Source organism: Pituophis catenifer, unplaced genomic scaffold (assembly GCF_029215685.1).
Source record: "Pituophis catenifer annectens isolate HBS135680 unplaced genomic scaffold, rPitCat1.0.hap2 SCAF_7, whole genome shotgun sequence".
In the NCBI taxonomy this organism is placed as follows: Eukaryota; Metazoa; Chordata; class Lepidosauria; order Squamata; family Colubridae; genus Pituophis; species Pituophis catenifer.
The window spans coordinates 82,261,348-82,281,515 of record NW_027256887.1 but is presented as its reverse complement, the minus strand read 5'-3'; positions in this window follow the sequence as shown (position 1 = coordinate 82,281,515).

The following is a 20,168-nucleotide window of genomic DNA, read 5'->3' as shown; positions in this document are numbered from 1 at the left end:
TGCCCAACAAAAATATCTCTGGTTTCAGATCTATATGTTGCTTTGTCATTTTTTCCAGCCATGGTTTACTCTAAAGGAGTTGACTTAAAGTGTATAACACTTTATGGCTCAACACATTCAGCCCAGGGGTGGGTTCTCCTTACCTTTACTATCGGTTCGCAGCGGGGCCAGAAGGATCATTGGTTGCCCTCTCCTCTCTTTGCAAGAACTTTATAGCCCCCGCTGCCTTAAGAAAGTTCAAAACATTCTTAAAGATCCATCTCATCCTGGGCACCCTTTTTTGAACTATTACCATCTGGCAGATCTCGCTGAATCTGATCGAACACTGGTAAGGTCGCATATTAAGGCCTACCTAGTGGCGATAAAGACGGCAAAGTCTAACTACTTTTCCGCCTCTATTGCGTCATCAGGGAATCGTCCGGCCGCCCTGTTTAGGGTGACCCGCGCCCTGCTCCATCTGGGAGTGCGGGAGGATCCCTTAGAAGGCAGGGCGGAGGATTTCGGACAATACTTGTATGACAAAATCGCTCAGATCCGGGGGGATTTGGCCTCTGACTGGGTAGATCAGGGCAGGGTGACGAGGAACAGTCTTGAGAATGTTATCTGGGAGGAGTTTGATGCTGTGACTCCCGATGATGTGGACAGGATTTTGGGGAGACTTAGTGCGGCCACATGTTTACTGGACCCGTGTCCCTCCTGGTTGGTACTGGCTTCCCGGGAGGTTACACGAGGCTGGCTCCAGGGCGTCATTAATGCTTCGTTGAGTGAGGGTCACTTCCCCGCTGCCCTGAAAGAGGCGGTGGTGAGGCCTCTCCTCAAGAAGCCGTCCCTGGATCCAGCAATATTGGCTAACTACCGTCCTGTCTCCAATCTTCGCTTCATTGCGAAGGTTGTTGAGAGTGTGGTCGCGCAACAGTTTCCACAATTCCTGGAGGAAACATCCTATCTAGATCCGTTCCAGTCGGGTTTCAGGTCTGGGCACAGCACAGAAACGGCATTGGTCGCGTTGGTGGATGATCTCTGGAGGGCTCGGGACAGGGGTTATTCCTCTGTTCTGGTCCTATTAGATCTCTCAGCGGCTTTTGATACCATCGACCATGGTATCATGCTGCACCGGCTGGAAGAGTTGGGGGTGGGAGGCACTGTGTTGCGGTGGTTCTCCTCCTTTCTCTCCGACCGGTCGCAGTTTGTGTTGGCAGGGGGGCAGAGGTCGACCTCGAGGCCTCTCATTTGTGGAGTGCCGCAGGGATCGGTCCTCTCACCCCTTCTGTTCAACATTTATGTGAAGCCGCTGGGCGAGATCATCCGTGGCTTTGGGGTGAGATACCACCAGTACGCTGATGACACCCAGCTGTACATCTCCACCCCAGGCCACCCCAACGATGCCCTTGAAGTGATGTCCCAGTGCCTGGAGGCTGTGCGGATCTGGATGGGGAGGAACAGGCTCAGGCTCAACCCTTCCAAGACTGAGTGGCTGTGGCTCCCGGCATCCCGATATAGTCAGTTGACTCCATCACTGACTATTGGGGGCAAGTCTTTGGCCCCCACTGAAAGGGCTCGCAATCTGGGAGTCCTCCTGGATAGGCAGCTGTCTTTGGAGGAACATCTGACGGCTGTTACCAGGGGGACCTTTTATCAGGTTCGCCTGATTCGCCAGTTGCGGCCCTTTCTTGATCGGGATTCCTGGTGCACAGTCACTCACGCCCTCGTCACCTCTCGCCTTGACTACTGCAACGCTCTCTACATGGGGCTCCCCTTGAAGAGCACCCGGAGGCTCCAGCTGGTCCAGAATGCAGCAGCGCGGGTAGTGATGGGAGCAACATGGCGCTCCCATGTAACACCGCTCCTGCGCGAGCTGCACTGGCTCCCGGTGGTCTTCCGGGTGCGCTTCAAGGTGTTGGTTATCACCTTTAAAGCGCTCCATGGCATAGGGCCTAGCTATCTCCGAGACCGCCTGCTGCTACCGATGACCTCCCATCGACCCGTGCGCTCCCACAGAGAGGGCCTCCTCAGGGTGCCATCAGCCAAACAATGTAGGCTGGTGGCCCCCAGGGGGAGGGCCTTCTCTGTGGGGGCTCCCACCCTCTGGAATCAGTTGCCCCCGGAGATAAGAAGAATCCAGGACCTCAATGCCTTCCGTCGTTCCCTGAAAACCTATCTTTTTCAGCAAGCCGGGTTGGCTTAAGAAGAAATTTTTAAAATTTTTAAATTCTTTTAATTAGTCTGTGATTCTTAACTTTCGGGCCAAAATTTATATATATTTTTAAATGTTTTAATATTTGTATTCTATGTTTTTTATCTTGGCTGTACACCGCCCTGAGTCCTCAGGGAGAAGGGCGGTATATAAATTGGAAATTAAATTAAATTAAATTAAATTAAATAAAAACAAGGACAAATAGGCTGAAAAACAGCTTCTATACCAGGGGTGGGTTCTAAATTTTTTTACTACCAGTTCTGTGGGCGTGGCTTATTTTGTGGGTGTGGCTTGGAGTTCATGTGACTAGGTAGGCGTGGCTAGGTGGTCAGAGTCATTTCTGGAAGGTCCTCGCACTTACGACCAGTCCTCGCACTTACGACCCGACTCATTTGTTTGCTTTTAACATTGATCAGCTGTAGGACGGCCCTTTGAAGCCCCGCGGCAAGAGTTTAAACAGTTTTTTTCCCTCTAGTCATCAGCTGGGACTCAGGAGGCAGCAATAGATTGGGGGTGGGACCAAATAAAAGGTAAGAATAATGTGGGGGAGTGGGGGGGTGGGAGGGCGGGGGGGGGAGAACCGGTTCGGTGATGTCATATCGTCACCGTTACCGGCTCGGCCGAACCGGACTAAACCGGGAGGAACCCACCACTGTTCTATACCAGGGCAGTAACCATATTGAATTTTACTGTATAGTGCCATACTAATGCAATATCAGGGGTTTTCAGTTCAATTGTATAGAAGGCGAAGGATGTGTGTTTGTGTTTTATTTTTATAGTTATAATGTACCCTGAAGATGGCATTTAATTTCGTTGCACGAGGTGCAATGACAATAAAGTAAAGTAAAGTAAAGACTTTGAAGAGCTCCGAAGGTGTTAAACATGTTATTCAGATTGTGTCACCTTTGGTTAGAGAGGTATCTGCTGGGCCCTATTTATATTCATCCTCCGAGAGGCTCTAAGGAGCATGCAGGAGCACAAATGAGATGCCAGAAACCTTGACGTGGAAGCTTTAAGATGCTGCAGACAGGTGTTACGCTTCTCCTTCCAAGTATTCCTAAGCACCACTTAGAAATCACACCAAACTTCTGCACTTTGCTAACATCAACAGAGTTTTCTCTAATAGGTTATCTCGTCTGTGCAAATGTCATTCCGGGTAGATATTTGAAAATGGATATTTGAAATGTTTCAATTTCTCCTGAAGAACACATATTTCCCTTCCGTTGTCTTCAACTCTCTATTTTTTTCCTCATCGCCGTGTTTCTATTTTTTTTTTTTCTGTTGCTAACACTTTGGCCTTTATTTTTTGTAATTCTCTGTGTTTTGTTTCGTATCGTTTTTCCCCTGAATAAGAAAGCAAAACAGAAAAAAATAAAACAAACATGTTTTTTTGTAGAGATAAACTAAAGGAGAGAGAGAGAGAGAAGCTGAGATTATCTAATGCCAAAAATAAAATGAATTTTTCACAAGGGTCTGCAAACAAAGTCTGCTTTCTAGAGACTCTGATTGGTAATTTTTTATATGTATAATTTTTATTAAAAGAAGTTTTCCCACAGAGTAAGGACAATACACATTTTGATTTAAAGCTAAGAGAGAAAATAGTAACAGAAAGTGAAAAGGAAGGAAGGAAGGAAAGAAGGAAAGAAGGAAAGAAGGAAAGAAGGAAGGAAGGAAGAGGAAAGGGAGGGATGGAGGGAGGTGCAAGAAAGCAGGAAAGGGGAAGGAGAAGGGGAAGGGAAAGAAAGGGGGGAGGGAGGGAGGAAGGGAAGGAGGAAGGAAGGAAGGAAACAAAGGAAAGAAGGAAGGGGAGAGGGAGGGAAGGAAAGGAAGGAAGGGAAGGGAAGGAAGGAAAGGAAGGGGAGAGGGAGGGAAGGAAAGAAAGGAAGGAAGGAAAGGAAAGGAAGGAAAGGAAAGGAAGGAAAGAAAGGAAAGGAAGGAAAGGAAGGAAAGGAAGGAAAGGAAGGAAAGGAAGGAAAGGAAGGATGGATGGAAGGAAGGAAAGGAAGGAAGGGGAAAGGAAGGGAGGGAGGTGCATGAAAAAAGGGAAGGGGAAGGAAAAGGGGAAAGGGAAGGGAAAGAAAGGAGGGAGGGAGGGAGGAAGGGAAGGAGGAAGGAAGGAAAGGGAGGGAGGAAGGGAGGGAGAGGAGAGGGAGGGAGAGAAGGAAGGGGAGAGGGAGGGAAGGAAGGAAAGAAAGGAAAGGAAGGAAGGAAAGGAAAGGGAGGAAGAGGAAAGGGAGGGAGGGAGGTGCATGAAAACAGGAAAGGGGAAGGAAAAGCAGAAAGGGAAGGGAAGGGAAGAAGGAAGGAAGGAGGGAGGGAGGATGGGAAGGTTTCCAATCTTCTTAATAGCAGTTACAGTATGTTTTATTTTACCCTTCTCTCTCTAAGGTTCCATTATTTTTTTCTTTTTTCCTTAATCTACCCAGTTTATCAACGATTTTCTATGTTGCTGGCCCTTTTTATCTCCCCGGCATGGCGAAGACACCATTTAAAAATGGCCTCTTTGGTTCACACTGTTAGCCCATTTAAAGTCGCCTCATCAGGTTGCCTTGAACAAATTCACTCAGCACTTTGAAACAAAAGACAAAGACAAAAAGAACTTCCTGAGAAATGTGCGTACGTGGATGCGTCTACTTGTCCCTTAAACTCCTTAGCACAATAGCTCTTCAAAAGCAGAAGTGGGAAAACAAGCCTTCTCTTATTTGACTATAATAGGAAGAAAGAAAGAAAAAAAAGATGGATATGGTTAGATTTCTCTTTCCATTTCCTGGAACAATGCATGGCCTTGTAACTGAAGCCAAACAAATGATCCATCCTTTTGTCACATAACGTTAGGCACCACCCAGCCTTCTCATTTCCACCATGCAAAACAAATCCTCTAACCTCAAGCATTGTTGTGTTTATTTGTTTGAGATGTCATCATCTCCGATAAAAAGGAGGTTATGTTACGGCCTTTCCATAAAATAGGGAGAGTTTCGTGATTCAACAGCGCTTGCGGAGGTGAGCACAAAGCAAGAAATTGGAGGAGCCACTGTTGGAGAAAAAAAAACAACAACTTATTGGTTAAACATCAACAAAGATCAAAAGCATTTCACCGGTGAAACGGTGGGAAAAAGACAAAAGCAGAGAGAGAAGGACATGGAGAACAGGCAAGAGATAAAAGGAGCTGAAAACAACAATCTACATTCTCTATTTTGGTATCTATCAAAAGACAGAGAATATTTCCATCTATACACATATTATCCCCCTTAGTTGAACACTGACTGATACATTAAAGGTAAAGGTAAAGGTTCCCCTCGCACATATGCGCTAGTCGTTCCCGACTCTAGGGGGCGGTGCTCATCTCCGTTTCAAAGCCGAAGAGCCAGCGCTGTCCAAAGACGTCTCCGTGGTCATGTGGCCGGCATGACTCAACGCCAAAGGCGCACGGAACGCTGTTACCTTCCCACCAAAGGTGGTCCCTATTTTTCTCCTTGCATTTTTTACGTGCTTTCGAACTGCTAGGTTGACAGAAGCTGGGACAAGAAACGGGAGCTCACCCCATTACGCGGCACTAGGGATTCAAACGCTGCCGACCTTTCAATCAAAAAGCTCAGCATCTTGGCCACTGAGCCACCACGTCCCTTTTGACTGATACATTCCTACAATATTAATTTCCCATCCCTTACAAAACAAGGTCCAAAAGATTTTTAAACTACTAAATCTATTTGAAAATTACTAACCTGTCATCTAGATACTAAATCAATGACAAAACCATTAACAGGAAGAACAATAAGAATAAAAACGAGAAGATTAAAGTTTGAAAACCCTCTGTTATTGTAATATCTTATCATCTCAAATCACCCCCAAAGTTAATAGTAATTTGTCCTGGATCAAATATCCACGTTTGTTTTTTTAAATATGTGTATAGGTGTTATATATTTTTTTCCAATGCATTTTTTAATGTCTTGTTTGCTATGTCTTTTTTTTTTGTTTGCTTGCTTGCTTTTAATCTTTTGGAGTTTTGTATTTTAACTTTTTTTAAAAAATAGAATTAATTATTTTATTTTTTTTTAAAAAAAGACAGAATACAAGTGGAAATAATCCAGGAGGTCATTAGCATAAACAGTTCCAAAGGGCTTTTCATTATTCCAGCTTTAACCCTTTTCTTCACATAGCAGTAGCAAAATTGAGATGGAAAGTAAGACACCAGGAGATCCCTTCTCTATTCTGAACCAGAGAGGAACCAGTTTTGTTGATGGGTATGATGCAGTCAAAATTTCCATGCAATTTAAGGACATGAGAACAAATGTTGAACATGAGAAAGTGAGAACAATTAACGGGTAAAACAGTTTGCCTCCAGAAACCCTCACTGGAGGGTTTAGAGTAGTAGAGTAGAGTAGAGTAGAGTAGAGTAGAGTAGAGTAGAGTAGAGTAGAGTAGATAGAATAGAATAGAATAGAATAGAATAGAATAGAATAGAATAGAATAGAATAGAATAGAATAGAATAGAATAGAATAGAATAGAATAGAATAGAATGGAATGGAATGGAATAGAAAATAGAATAGAGTAGAGTAGAGTAGAGTAGAGTAGAGTAGAATAGAATAGAATAGAATAGAATAGAATAGAATAGAATAGAATAGAATAGAATAGAATGGAATGGAATGGAATAGAAAATAGAATAGAGTAGAGTAGAGTAGAGTAGAGTAGAGTAGAGTAGAGTAGAATAGAATAGAATAGAATAGAATGGAATGGAATAGAAAATAGAATAGAGTAGAGTAGAGTAGAGTAGAGTAGAGTAGAGTAGAGTAGAGTAGAGTAGAATAGAATAGAATAGAATAGAATAGAATAGAATAGAATAGAATAGAATAGAATAGAATAGAATAACAGAGTTGGAAGGGACCTTGGAGGTCTTCTAGTCCAACCCCCTGCCCAGGCAGGAAACCCTACACCACTTCAGACAAATGGTTATCCAACATCTTCTTAAAAACTTCCAGTGTTGGAGCATTCACAACTTCTGGAGGCAAGTTATTGTTAGACAGCCATTGTCCAAAATGGTATAGGGTCTCCTACTTGAGCAGGGGGTTGGACTAGAAGATCTTCAAAGTCCCTTCCAACTCTGTTATTCTGTTGAATCGCCATGTTCTGTTATTCAAACATGATGTTAGGAAGTCCAGTGGAGGAGAAGCACGTCTCAATTCCTTCTTAAAGAACCTGTGACAGAATTCTCTTAACATTCCTAATTGCTGGTTTAAAATCCTCCATGGCTGCCGAACTGGAATTCCCACCGTTCTTTGGATCTGAACTGCCAATTCAGAAGCAGAGCAGGTTTAATGAGGACTTGAGAAGTCCTTTCCTCCTCAGTCAAGAGGATCCCAGTCAGAGAAGAAAAGGCAGGGATGAGAGTAGCTGAAAAGGTGCCAGATGTCTCTATGAAGCTCTGAATGGGAGGAAGTTTGCCAAAATCATTTTTTAAAAAAACAAACACACACACACACACACAGCAGCATCCCCGGTGAAAAAGCAGATAATTTCATAACCAACCAACCATCTTCCATGGTTGACAATAGGAGGGAATTGCTCCTATGCAGCATTTTTTCCTGCAGAATGCAAATTTGAAATTTTAAACAGGGGCTGTGCATTTTAAGGAGAATCTCTCTGTGAAATGCCATCATCCATATGGTTCAAGGTTTTGAAACAGATTCTGCAGCAGAAAACCTGGCTTCCCCCCCCAAAAAAAGAAGACCCCCGAAATGGCCCAAGGATTCTTTCTGAACTGTGTGATGCTGACACCCCCCTCCTTCTCCCCCCCCCCCGTCTAGGCGGCTGATGAAGCTGATCGAATAGCTGCACTATCTACAATTATCTAGCCTCCAACCACATCCCCAAAGCAGATGTAATTAAGGATCTTCACAGCCAAGCTGTGCATGGTCTTAATTACAGAACCAACATGGGATACTTATGCGTTCCAAACTGTTTAAAAGAGGCAGAAAGACAGGAGAGGAGAGGAGAGAGAGAGAGAGAGAGAGAGAGAGAAATCGGGGAGACACGTTGAATGAAACGGAAAAGTTATTTTTACACTGCTTTTGAGTCAGGGAGAACACAGCTGCTAAGCTACGCCGAACGCAGGGTGGGTTCTGCGATTGGGGTGGACAATTTTATGGACTGTTTTCCAAAATAAAAAGAGGAATCTTATCGGCCTTGAAAATATGCCACTGTATCTTCTTCTTCAGCCTCTAAGTTCTGCTTCCTCCTTTGAAGTGCCAGTCAATCAGAGGTGGGTTTCAGCAGGATCTGACCAGTTCTGGAGAACCGGTAGCGGAAATTTTGAGAAGTTTGGAGAACCGGTAGTAAAAATTCTGACTGCCCCCCCACCCCCCGTCTATTTTCTGCCTCTGAAGTCCCAGCTGATCGGGAGGAAATGGGGATTTTGCAGTAACCTTCCCCTGGATTGGGGAGGGAATGGAGATTTTACAGTATCCTTCCCCTGAAGTGGGGTGGGAATGGAGATTTTACCGTATACTTCCCCTGGAGTGGGGTGGGAATGGAGATTTTACAGTATCCTCCCCTGCCACACCCACCAAGCCACGCTCACCAAGCCACACCACGCCCACCAAGTGGGACATCGTTTGGGGCATGTCTTGGGTACGATGGCGCCATTTGTAATTGCTTGTTTGTGAGTCGAGGGTCAGTCTGGGACCACCGCTGCCCAGACTCTTGTGCAAAACCAGAATCTGATTTTATTGATTGATTTTTGGTGGGGGGCAGGGGAAATGACCTTATTTAGGACTGGGAAAAGGGGTAATTGGGTCAAAGAGTTTAAGAACCACTACTTTAGTATATGTTGCTGATTCTTCTGGTGCTGCTGAGAGGCCCTGTGTATGATATCATGCTAGTGACCCAGTTGAGGTAACTTCATATAAATTACCTCAATTAAATAACTTATACGGGGGGACATATAAAGGAAGCCATCCAGTGGTGTAACAACTGGCTTGCTTTGCGCGCCCTCTGGAGACCGGAAATGGGCCCGTTTCCAGATTTCCGGTAGGCCCATTTTTCATCCTCCCCAGGTTCCAGAGGCTTTCCTGGACACTCCAGGAGGGTGAAAACGGCTTCCCCAAGAGCACCAGAGGCCCTCCAGAGGCCGGAAAAAGGCCCGTTTCCGAACTTCCAGTAGGCCCTCCCAGAGCCTCCGAGCACCGAAGCCATCCCGCTCCGAGCTCCGAAGCCATCCAGTGGTGTAACAATTGGCTTGCTTTGTGCACCCTCTGGAGGCCAGAAATGGGCCCGTTTTCGGATTTCCGGTAGGCCCATTTTTCATCCTCCCCAGGTTCCAGAGGCTTTCCTGGACACTCCAGAAGGGTCAAAACGGCTTCCCCAAGAGCACCAGAGGCCCTCCAGAGGCCGGAAACAGGCCCGTTTCCGAACTTCCAGTAGGCCCTCCCAGAGCCTCTGAGCACACCCTGTACTTACCTGGCATCCAAAATGGGCCGCGTGGAGACTCCTGGGAGGGGCAGGGTGGGGTGGGCAGGGTCAGCCAGTCCTTGGAACAACCGATTTGGTGAACCAGATTAAAATTAACATCCGGTTCGCCCGAACTCATGCGAACCAGCTGAATCCCACCCCTGAAGCCATCTCACTGGAGAGCAAGGAAACAGGAAAAAAATAAAAGTTTTGCCAACCGGAAAGGGAAAAGGAAGAAGAGAATGAAGAAGAGGGAAGAGTAAAAGAGAGAAAGTCGACTGAGTGAGTGCTGCTTCTGGCTGTTCTCAGGTGTGGACCGGAACATTGTTTGGTATTGGCCCCTTCTTGTAGTACCATTGGGCAAGAGTGCCCCTCAGATGCCCTGGACCCACATCATAAAGATAATAACCTTTATTACCTTATTACCAGGCTTTAAAGGTAATAACCAACATCTTGAATTGGATGCAGAAGCAGACTGGTAACCAATGCAGCTCACTGCCCATGGAGACTCTCAATCATCCAGGTCACGGTTGTCCCAAAGCAGTGGTGAAATTCAAATTTGTTTACTACCAGTCCTGTGGGCGTGGCTTGGTGGGCATGGCAGGGGAAAGATACTGCAAAATCCCCATTCCCTCCCCACTCCAGGGGAAGGATACTGCAAAATCCCCATTCCCTCCCCACTCTGGGGCCAGCCCAGAGGTGGTATTTGCCAGTTCTCTGAACTGCTCAAAATTTCCGCTACCGGTTCTCCAGAACTTGCTGAATTTCACCTCTGTCCCAAAGGTGCTTTTTGTTTTTTCAAGAGGCAACTGGACTTTCTGTTTTTTCTTTGAAGATGTTTCGCTTCTCATCCAAGAAGCTTCTTCAGGTCTGCAGCTCAAGCAACAGCAGTATTATATGCTTTAGAAATCTGATTCAGTGGGGCTTGAACTGAAAGCCATGTGATGCCTAAGATTGGGACTAGACTGGGGCTAAAACAGGGACTGTGAGGGCTATGCAGGATGGTGGAGTCACCCAACAATAAGCCACACACATGCACGAAGACCTTGGTTCAGTTTAATGATGGTGCCACGATGCCTTTTTACAGATCTCAATGTACGCCGAGTCTATAAGATTGCCGATTTTTGTTTTCATGTCATGAAGTCAGTTTTTTTTTTCTTTTTTTAGGTGCAACCCTTGGAAGGAAAATAATTACAGGTCCCTCCCTTACAGAGTTAATTATCAAAGGAGGAGAACAAAGCGGTTGTTAAGAAGCCGAAATCCAGCCAGAGAAAAACCCACTGCAAAATTGGTTGCGTGGGGAAAGCTGTGTAGAGTTGCATAGATATGGTTAACCTCACCCGTGTGCAAAGTTTGATCCGATAAATGAAACCAGCCTCCGCTTTCCTTTTGCTGGAGGAAATGTGGCACTTTAGGCTTTCCACGCCGTGGAGCAAACTTCTTTTGAAACCTGATGTGCGACGTGGCAACAAGCCGTCTCTTGTTAGAAAGGGGAACGATATTTAATGGCCTTCCCTGACAGAGGCCACCTTGAAGATGTGCTGAAAGCTGCTGTTTCAATCCCAGCTCCCGCGTTCCCTTTTGAGCGATCTCTTCCGTCATCTTTGCAAAATTAAGGAGAGAATGCCGGTGAAATGCTTTGAAGATTCTCAAGGATTGCATCTAGCCATTGTTCCTTCATCCCTTGGGTGGAAAGGACCCAAGGAATGGACAGGTAGTCCTCGACTTACCGCAGTTCATTTAGAGAGCCTTTGAAGTTACAATGGCACTGGAAAAAGTGAATGATGACCGCTTTTCACACTTACGACCACTGTGGCATCCTCATGGTCACGTGATCAAAATCCAAATGTTTGGCAACTGATTCATATTTGTGACCATTGCAGTGTCCCAGGATTATGCAATCCCCTTTTGCGACCGTCTGACAAGCAAAATCAACAGGGAATTCACTTTACAACCGCATCACCCTGTTTCCCCGAAAATAAGACCCAACCGGAAAATAAGTCCTAGCATGATTTTTCAAGATGCTCGTTATATAAGCCCTACCCCCAAAATAAGCCCCAGTTAAGATTGTCAGTCAGATGGGTGCATTTAGTACAGCGTTTCCCAAAAAAATAAGACCTAACCAGAAAATAAAACCTAATGCATCTTTTGGAGCAAAAATTAATATAAGACCTGGTCTTATTTTCGGGGAAACACGGTAGTAAGTTAACAACTGCAACGATTTGGTTAAGAACTGTGGCAAGAAAGATTGTAAAATGGGGTCAAATTCATTTAACAACTGTCTCACTTAACAACAGAACTTTGGGGCTCAATTGTGGTCATACGTCAAGGACTACCTGTATTCAACATTTATTAGTCATTTTGTTCAGAAGCGGAAGAAGGACCGTAGGCACGTAAAGGGTTCCCCTAGGGCAGATATATCTATTTAATGGTTTTGCAGCTCGTCAAAATCAACAAGACAATCCATCGGTCTAAAGCATCTATTATGTGAAATCCTATTTATTGGCAAGATTTTATTCTGCATCTGGGTTGAAAGGCACCCAGAGAAAGAAGTATCCATTCATTCCTCATGTCACAGCTACATTTTGGGAGTTCCTTTGGACCTCATCACCCCTGAAGTTAAATAACAGCAATTACAAGGCACTTTCCAGTCTGAAAGTCCTGTGCAAACAATAATTAAGCGCTGCAGCTACATTTTTAACTAGCCACGGATCATTCTGTGACAGCTCAGAAGTGAGAATGGGGCTGCTTCTGTTGCTGGAGAAACTATGGGATGAGCCCATGGCTATTGTCCTTCACAGATATTGTTCAAACCTGGTTAAACAAATGGTGTCGTAGTCTAGTGTGTGAATTAGGGTAAGGCTTTCATTCATGGTCTGTCACTTACAATCGTCAGCTGACAATCCCAGTTGACTTGCCTGATCGGCAGAGGCTTTTTTTCCTTTTAAAAACATTTTTTCTACAACCTCTTCGGTCGAAGAGGTTCTAGAAAAAAATGCTTTTAAAAGCCTCTGATGATCCCAGCTGAGTCGCGCGATCATCAGAGGCTTTTTTTTTTAACTTTTAAAAGCACTTTTTTGGCCAAAGAGGTTGTAGAAAAAATGCTTTTAAAAATAATTTAAAAAGCCTCTGATGATTACGCGACTCAGCTGGGCAATGGGGGGGGGGAAGCAGGGATTTTTGCTACCGGTTCTCCGAACCACCCGCCTCCATCGCTACCAGATCAGACGATCCAGTCCGAACCAGGAGCATTTCACCCCTGGTACACTCCCTCTGTCTTTTAACTTGTCTTTTAACTGCCCTTATTTTGTTCTTTCCTGTTTTTAATTCTGTTTTAACAATGCCTCTTCTATATGATTTTACGGCTTATATCTGTAAACCGCCCAGAGTCACTTAGATAGTGAGATGGGTGGCGTTTAAATTTGATAAATAAAAATAATAATAGTAATAAACTTGGATGCAATTTAAAATTAAACTTAATTAAAATCGCACTCATGTGGCTACTTCCTTCTGTCATGTTCAACATTACAATTCAGCGGCAAAGTGTGGAAGACTTCAAAGCTTTGAAGAGGACATTTGGTGTCTACCCTTCATTTTCTTTTTTAAAAAAACACTTGTCCACATTTTGTTGGCAGAACAATTTGTTGATTCTTCAGCTTTCTTGAGAGAAAAGAAAATATTAAAGAAGACCAAGCTGTTTCTTCAAGCATGGATCCTTATGTACCTCAACAGGAGTTCTTCTGAAGTTCAGGAGAACCCCAAGAAAGACGGGATAAAGAAAATTAATAATAATAATTTGTACGCTTGGGAAGACACTGTATTAGGACAACTGTGTTAGTTTACAGTAGGAAAAATTCAGAAGTTTGGTATTACCATTTCTGATTTACTTTTTCTTCTTATGCCATATCTGTCATTGGATGTTGGCGATCCTATTTTTATCAACAGCCGCACAAAAAAGAGCTGTTGAGTTTTGTTCAAACCGGTCCTTTAGATTTTGAAGCCATGATGTTCTTCTTCTGCCTGGACTTCATTTGTCTTCAATCTTGCCTTCAATCTTTTCCTGGAGGATAAAGTAAAATATGCCGTATTTTTCTGGGTGTCGCATCATATGTTCTGATTTACAAATATAATTAAAAAGGCCTTCATGAGATGCAAGTTACTTCATCAGATACATAGAGTGGCTTAACTGATGTAGAATTTAAATTGGGATGAGGTGGGGGTGGGAATGAGAGAGTACATTGATTATGCAGATGTCGATTACACGTGAAAGAGACTACAATTAATGGTATCATGTATTAAAACCCCATTGTGTTTGTTTGAGATTGCCTGAAATGTTTTGATTCAGTGCTCTATGGCACCATTGAAGTCTTGTTTTTCACAATGATATTTTTTTTCCAAAATGTTCACCTCCTACGACACTCTGTTGTAGACAAAATAACAGAATATTACACAAATATTCTATATTAAATTATACAAAATTATCCGTTATACAAAGTTATAATTAAAATTAAATTATGTCTAACCAAATGAAAAAGAAAGACTAGAGGAGACGTGATAGCAGTGTTTCAGTATTTGAGGGCTTTTACAAAGACGAGGGGGTCAAGCTATTTTCCAAAGTACCAGGAGGCAAGATAAGAAACAATGAATGGAAACTAAAGGAGAGAAGCAACCTATAATTAAGGAGAAATTTCCTGACAGTGAGAACAATTACCAGTGGAAATGGTTTGCCTCCAGAAGTTGTGGGGACTCCATACTGGAGGTTTTCAAGAAGAGACTGGAAGCCATTTGCCTGAAATAGCAATAGCACTTAGACTTCATAGTGCTTTACAGCCTTCTCTAAGCAGTTTACAGAGTCATCATATTGCCCCCAGCAACCTGGGTTCTCATTTTACTGACTTTGGAAGGATGGAAAGCTGAGTCAACCTTGAGCCGGTCAGAATCGAACTCCTGGAGAGAGCAGTGAGTTAGCCTGCAGTACTGCTTCTAACCACTGCACCACCACGGCTCTTTATGAAATGGTATAGGGCAGTGATGGCTAACCTTTTTGCCATCGCGTGCCAAAAACGTGGGGAGCATGGGGGGGTTGCAAGCACGCGTGACCACACCCATGATTCAATGCCCCCCATACCCCGTACCCCCACGCATGTGCATGCGACCTCCCCCCGCTACCCCCGCTTTTGGCACGTGACGGCAAAAAGGTTAACGGTGGGCCCGGTAGGCTCGTTTTTCACCCTCTCCTGGCCCCAGAGGATTTCTTGGAGCTTGGGAGGGTGAAAACAGCCTTCCCCACCCTCTGAAAGGCCCTCCGGAGGCCGTAAACGGCTCATCTCCCAATTTCTAGTGGGCCCGAAAGGGCCAAAAATCAGCTGGCTGGCATGCTGGAGCTGAGCTAGGGCAATGCTCACGTGCCCACAGATATGGCTCCACGTGCCACCTGTGGCACCCGTGCCGTAGGTTCGCCATCATGGGTATAGGGTCTCCTGCTTGAGCAGGGGGTTGAATTAGAAGACCTCGAAGGTCCCTTCACACCAGGGGTGAAATCCAGCAGGTTCTGACAGGTTCTGGAGAACCAGTAGCGGAACTTTTGAGTAGTTTGGCAAATACCATCCCTGGCTGGCCCTAGAGTGGTGTGGGAATGGAAATTTTGCAATATCCTTCCCCCAGGAGTGGGGTGGGAATGGAGATTTTGCAGTATCCTTCCCCTGTCACGCCACGTCCACCAAGCCATGCCCACAGAACTGATAGTTTTAAAAAAAAATTGGATTTCACCACTGCTTCACACTCTATTAATCTATGTTCTGTAATATGTTCTAATAACAGTTGGAAGGGACCTTGGAGGTTTTCTAGGCCCACCCTCCATTCAGGCAGGAGACCCTATACCAGTGATGGCTAATCTTTTTGCTGTCGCGTGCCAAAAGTGGGGATCATGCGAGGTGGTCGCGCATGCGTGTTACCATACCCATAATTCAATGAACCCCACCCCCCGCACATGCGTGCGTGACCCCCCCCGAGCTACCCCCACTTTTGGCACGCGATGGCCCAGTGGGCTCGGTAGGTCCGTTTTCCGTCCTCCCCAGGCTCCAGAGGCTTTCTTAGAGCCTGGGGAGGGCAAAAACAGCCTTCTGTCCCCCACCCGGGAGGCCCTCCGGAGGCCGGAAACAGCCCATTTCCCGGCTACAGGTGGGCCTGGAAGGCACGAAAATTAACTGGAACTGAGTAGGGCAACGCTCCCGTGCCCACAGATATGGCTCTGCGTGCCACCTGTGGCACCCGTGCCATAGGTTCGCCATCACGGCCGTATACCATTTCAGGCAAATGGCTGCCCAAATCTAGAAAGAATACATTTTCATACAGATAATCTCGGCTCGTCACCCAGCCAGCCCAGATTGCAACAAAAGAACCAGACGAAAGAGCGATTCTCAATGCTTTTTACTTTTGGTCGTTTCAGCAACACAGCCAGCAGAAAAGAACAAGCCGGATCACAAGTGTAAAGTCAGTGCTACACGCATCCGCTGTGTAGCGCTATTTATACATATCTCCCCACTCTAACCACCATCCGGCAGTTAAAGGCAAAACCCCTCCCAACAACTGTTCGGCGGTGAAAAAGCCGGTGCTTCCCTGACGTCATAGGAGAGCGCCGCGCCCTCGGACTCTGCTCCGCGCCGTCCTCTGTGCTGGGCTGCGACGCCCCGAGACCGTGTGACAAGCCACCTCTCATGTGGACATTTCGAACAGCTGGTATCCTCCCCTCCAGTCCCGTGAGTGGCGAGACCTGGCTGGGGCTCGACAGATAACATATAAATCACAAACAATGTAAAAACTCTCTAACTCACAACCTCAATTTGCTAGCTGCCCTCAGAAGCGCTTGCTGTTGTCACTGCTGTTTCCTAGGCCAATACACCTCCTTTCCAATTGCAGCTTGCCTCAAACTTATTTTTCCTCCGCCTGCGTCTCTATCCCAGCTTGGAAAAAGATACGGACCAGATTTAACCTCCAATGCGTGGTTTTGTCAGCAGCCTGTGGATCGCAAATGGAGATGGAGCTGATTAAGTGGCTGATCTGATTGTTTTGCTTCTACCAAGGGGCATGGTGGGTGTTTTTTTAACATATTATATTATATGCAGGGGTGGGCTGCTGGGGGTTCGCAGGGGTTCGGGAGAACCTCTAGCTAAGATTCTGTGCAGTTCAGAGAACCCCCAAATCCCACCCCTGGCTGGCCCCGCCCACCCCTCTCCTCCCAGGAGTCCCCACGCGGCTCGTTTTGGATGCAGGTAAGTGCAGGGCATGCGCGAGGCTTGGGGAGAATGAAAAACGGGCCTACTGGAAGTTCAGGAAGGCCGGAAATCAGGTGGGTTGTATTTATTTTTCCAACAGTTTGCAACGGGGCCACGCGCATGCACAGAAGCTTCCTGATGACATCAGGGTCGGTGGGCGGAGCCTCCTGCTGGTTTTACTACCAGTTCTTGCAAACCGGTCCGAACTGGGGACAACCCACCACTGCCAGAAATGGGCCTGTTTCCAGCCTCCAGAGGGCTTCTGCAGCCTGGGCAGGCTGTTTCCACCCTCCCGGAGGCTCGAGGAAAGCCTCTGGAGCCCAGGGAGGGCAAAAACACTCCTCCTGCCATGGTGCAGGAGGTTGACTAGGCCACACCCACCATGACCATGCCCACCCAGCAACCGGGCAGAGAACCCCTTGCTAAAATTTTTGAAGTCCACCCCTAATTATATGGTGGACTTTTAAAAAATTTTGTTAACCGCCCAGAATCCCCTCTGCATAAGTTGGGTGGCTGTATAGAGTTTTTTAAGATAAACAAATAAATAGATTTTGCTGCAGCTCCCAGGTCTTTCTGTTTATTAGCAAAGTGGGTCACGCAAAGTGGCTTCTCTTCCTCTCCAAGCAAATAGGATTTGCATTTAAAGAGGCAGAGGGATCCGGAGTCCATTCCTGCACAGAAGCCACTCAAGAGGTGTTCAGCAAACCACTAAAGAGCTCCTGACAGCTGCCGAATTGGACGCAAGGCTACTTAACTATTGCAAGAAGGAAGTGAGAGGCTAAGCTACACCAGCTGGGTCCTTGCTCCCGGCAGGAGGATAATTTCTAGAGAAATCAATTTTAGGGTGGTAAATTCCATTTCCATCATGCCGGCTGATAGCACGTTTGCAAGACGAAGGCTTGTAAGCAAAGCTACACAGCGTTAATATAAAGAGACACGAGGGATCTTCGGAAGCCACCGCTGTTTACGTACCTAAATAAATAAAATGGCAGTGGATGTTGAATTAGATCCTTCCAATTATCTAGCCCAAATGCAATCTACTCTGGCGGGTGTCGCATGTCTAGAGTCCGTAATTGGGGATCTTTCGTACAGGGGTGGACTGCTAGGGGTTCGGGAGAACCTCTAGCTAAGATTCTGTGCAGTTCGGAGAAACCCCCCCCCCAAATCCCACTCCTGGCTGGCCCCGCCCACCCCACCCCGACCCTTCCAGGAGTCCCCATGCGGCCGATTTTGGAAGCAGGTAAGTGCAGAGAATGCACGGAAGTTCAGGGAAGGCGAAAAACGGGCCTACTGGAAGTTGGGGAAGCCAGAAATGGGCCTGTTTCCGGCCTCCAGAGGGCCTCAGGAGCCTAGGGAAGCCGTTTTCACCCTCCCGGAAGCTCGAGGAAAGCCTCCGGAGCCCGGGGAGGGCAAAAACGGCCCTCCCTCACTGTGGTGCAGGAGGCTGACTAGGCCACGCCCACCATGGCCACGCCCACCCAGCAACCGGGAAGTGAACCCCTTTCTAAAATTTTTGAAGCCCACGCCTGCTTTCATAGCTCTATTAGAAATTATTTTGGTTGAAAAAAAAATCATTTGGAGATCAATTTTATGATGTTGGGGTGAGTGATCCACGAGCAATCCCACCCAAGGCAGTTGAAAGCTTTTTGGTCCCCAAAACCTGTCAGGTTCATTCAGGTAGTTCCGCAACGTATGACCACAATTGTAGCCCAACATTTTGTTGCTAAGTGAGACAGTTGTGAAGTGAATTTTGCCCCATTTTATGACCTTTCTTGCCACAGTTGTTAAGGGCATCACTGCAGTTGTCGTTAGAAACACACTTGTTAAATGAATCTGCTTCCCCATAGACTAGTGTTTCTCAACCTTGGAAGCTTGAAGATGGGTGGACTTCCACTCCCAGAATCCCCCAGCCAGCGCTGCTGGCTGGGGGATTCTGGGAGTGGAAGTCCACCCATCTTCAAGCTACCAAGGTTGAGAAACACTGCCATAGATTTTGCTTGTCAGGAGGTTGAAAAAGGGATCAACATGATCCCAAGAACCTGCAACCACCATAAACACCGATCAGATGCCAAGCATCTTAATTTTAGCCACGGGGATGCTGCAAAGGCCGTAAGTGTGGAAAATGGGCTTAAGTCATTTTTTGTGTGTGCTGTTTTAACTTCAAACAGTCACTAAATAAACTGCTGTAACTTGAGAACTACCTGTACTTCTGACATTCAGTTTGAAAAACAGTGATTTTAATGAAATTGATGTTTGCTTGGGCAAAACGAAACCAGGTCCTGAAACATTATTATTTTATTTATTTATTTATTTATGCCGCCCTTCTCCGGAGACTCAGGGCGGCTTACAATGCGTTAAGCAATAGAATAAAATAGAAATAGAAGAATAGAATTAAATAGAAGAATAGAAGAATTAAGCTTCTTGACCTACTTACAGATACTCCTCAACTTACAACCACTATTGAGCCCAAAATTTATGTTGCTAAGTGAAATATTTGTTAAGTAAATTTTGCCCCATTTTACGACCTGCCGTATCTTGTCATCGTTCAGTGAATCCCTGCAGTTGTTAAGCTAATAACCACAGTTGTAAAGTCACTTGTTTTAAATTCCATTGTAACTTTGAATGGTCTCTAAATGAAGTGTTGTAAGTTGAGGACTACCTATATTTCAGACATTTAGCTTGCAAAATGATAATTTTAAATGAAATTGATGTCTGCTCGGGCAAAACGAAACCAGGTCCTGAAATAGAAGAATTAAGCTTCTTGAAACAGTTTCTTGGATCCATCTTTCCACCAAAGAGGGATGTGATGGCTCAGTGGCTAAGACGCTGAGCTTGTTGATCGAAAGGTCGGCAGTTCAGTGGTTCGAATCCCTAGTGCTGCGTAACGGAGTGAGTTCCTTTTACTTGTCCCAGCTTCTGCCAACCTAGCAGTTTGAAAGCACGTAAAAAAATGCAAGTAGAAAAATAGGCCCCACCTTTGGTGGGAAGGTAACAGCGTTCTGTGTGCCTTTGGCATTTAGTCATGCCGGCCACATGACCACGGAGACGTCTTCAGACATTGCTGGCTTTTCGGCTTTGAAACGGAGATGAGTACCGCCCCCTAGAGTCGGGAACGGCTAGCACATATGTGCGAGGGGAACCTTTACCTTTACCTTCCCCCAAAGGGAAAGAGAAGAGTTGATATTTTCACCCCTGTGTTTTCTGACCGTGTCACTGTGTCACCGTCCCCTCCTCTAAGCTCCCACTTCTCACGCCA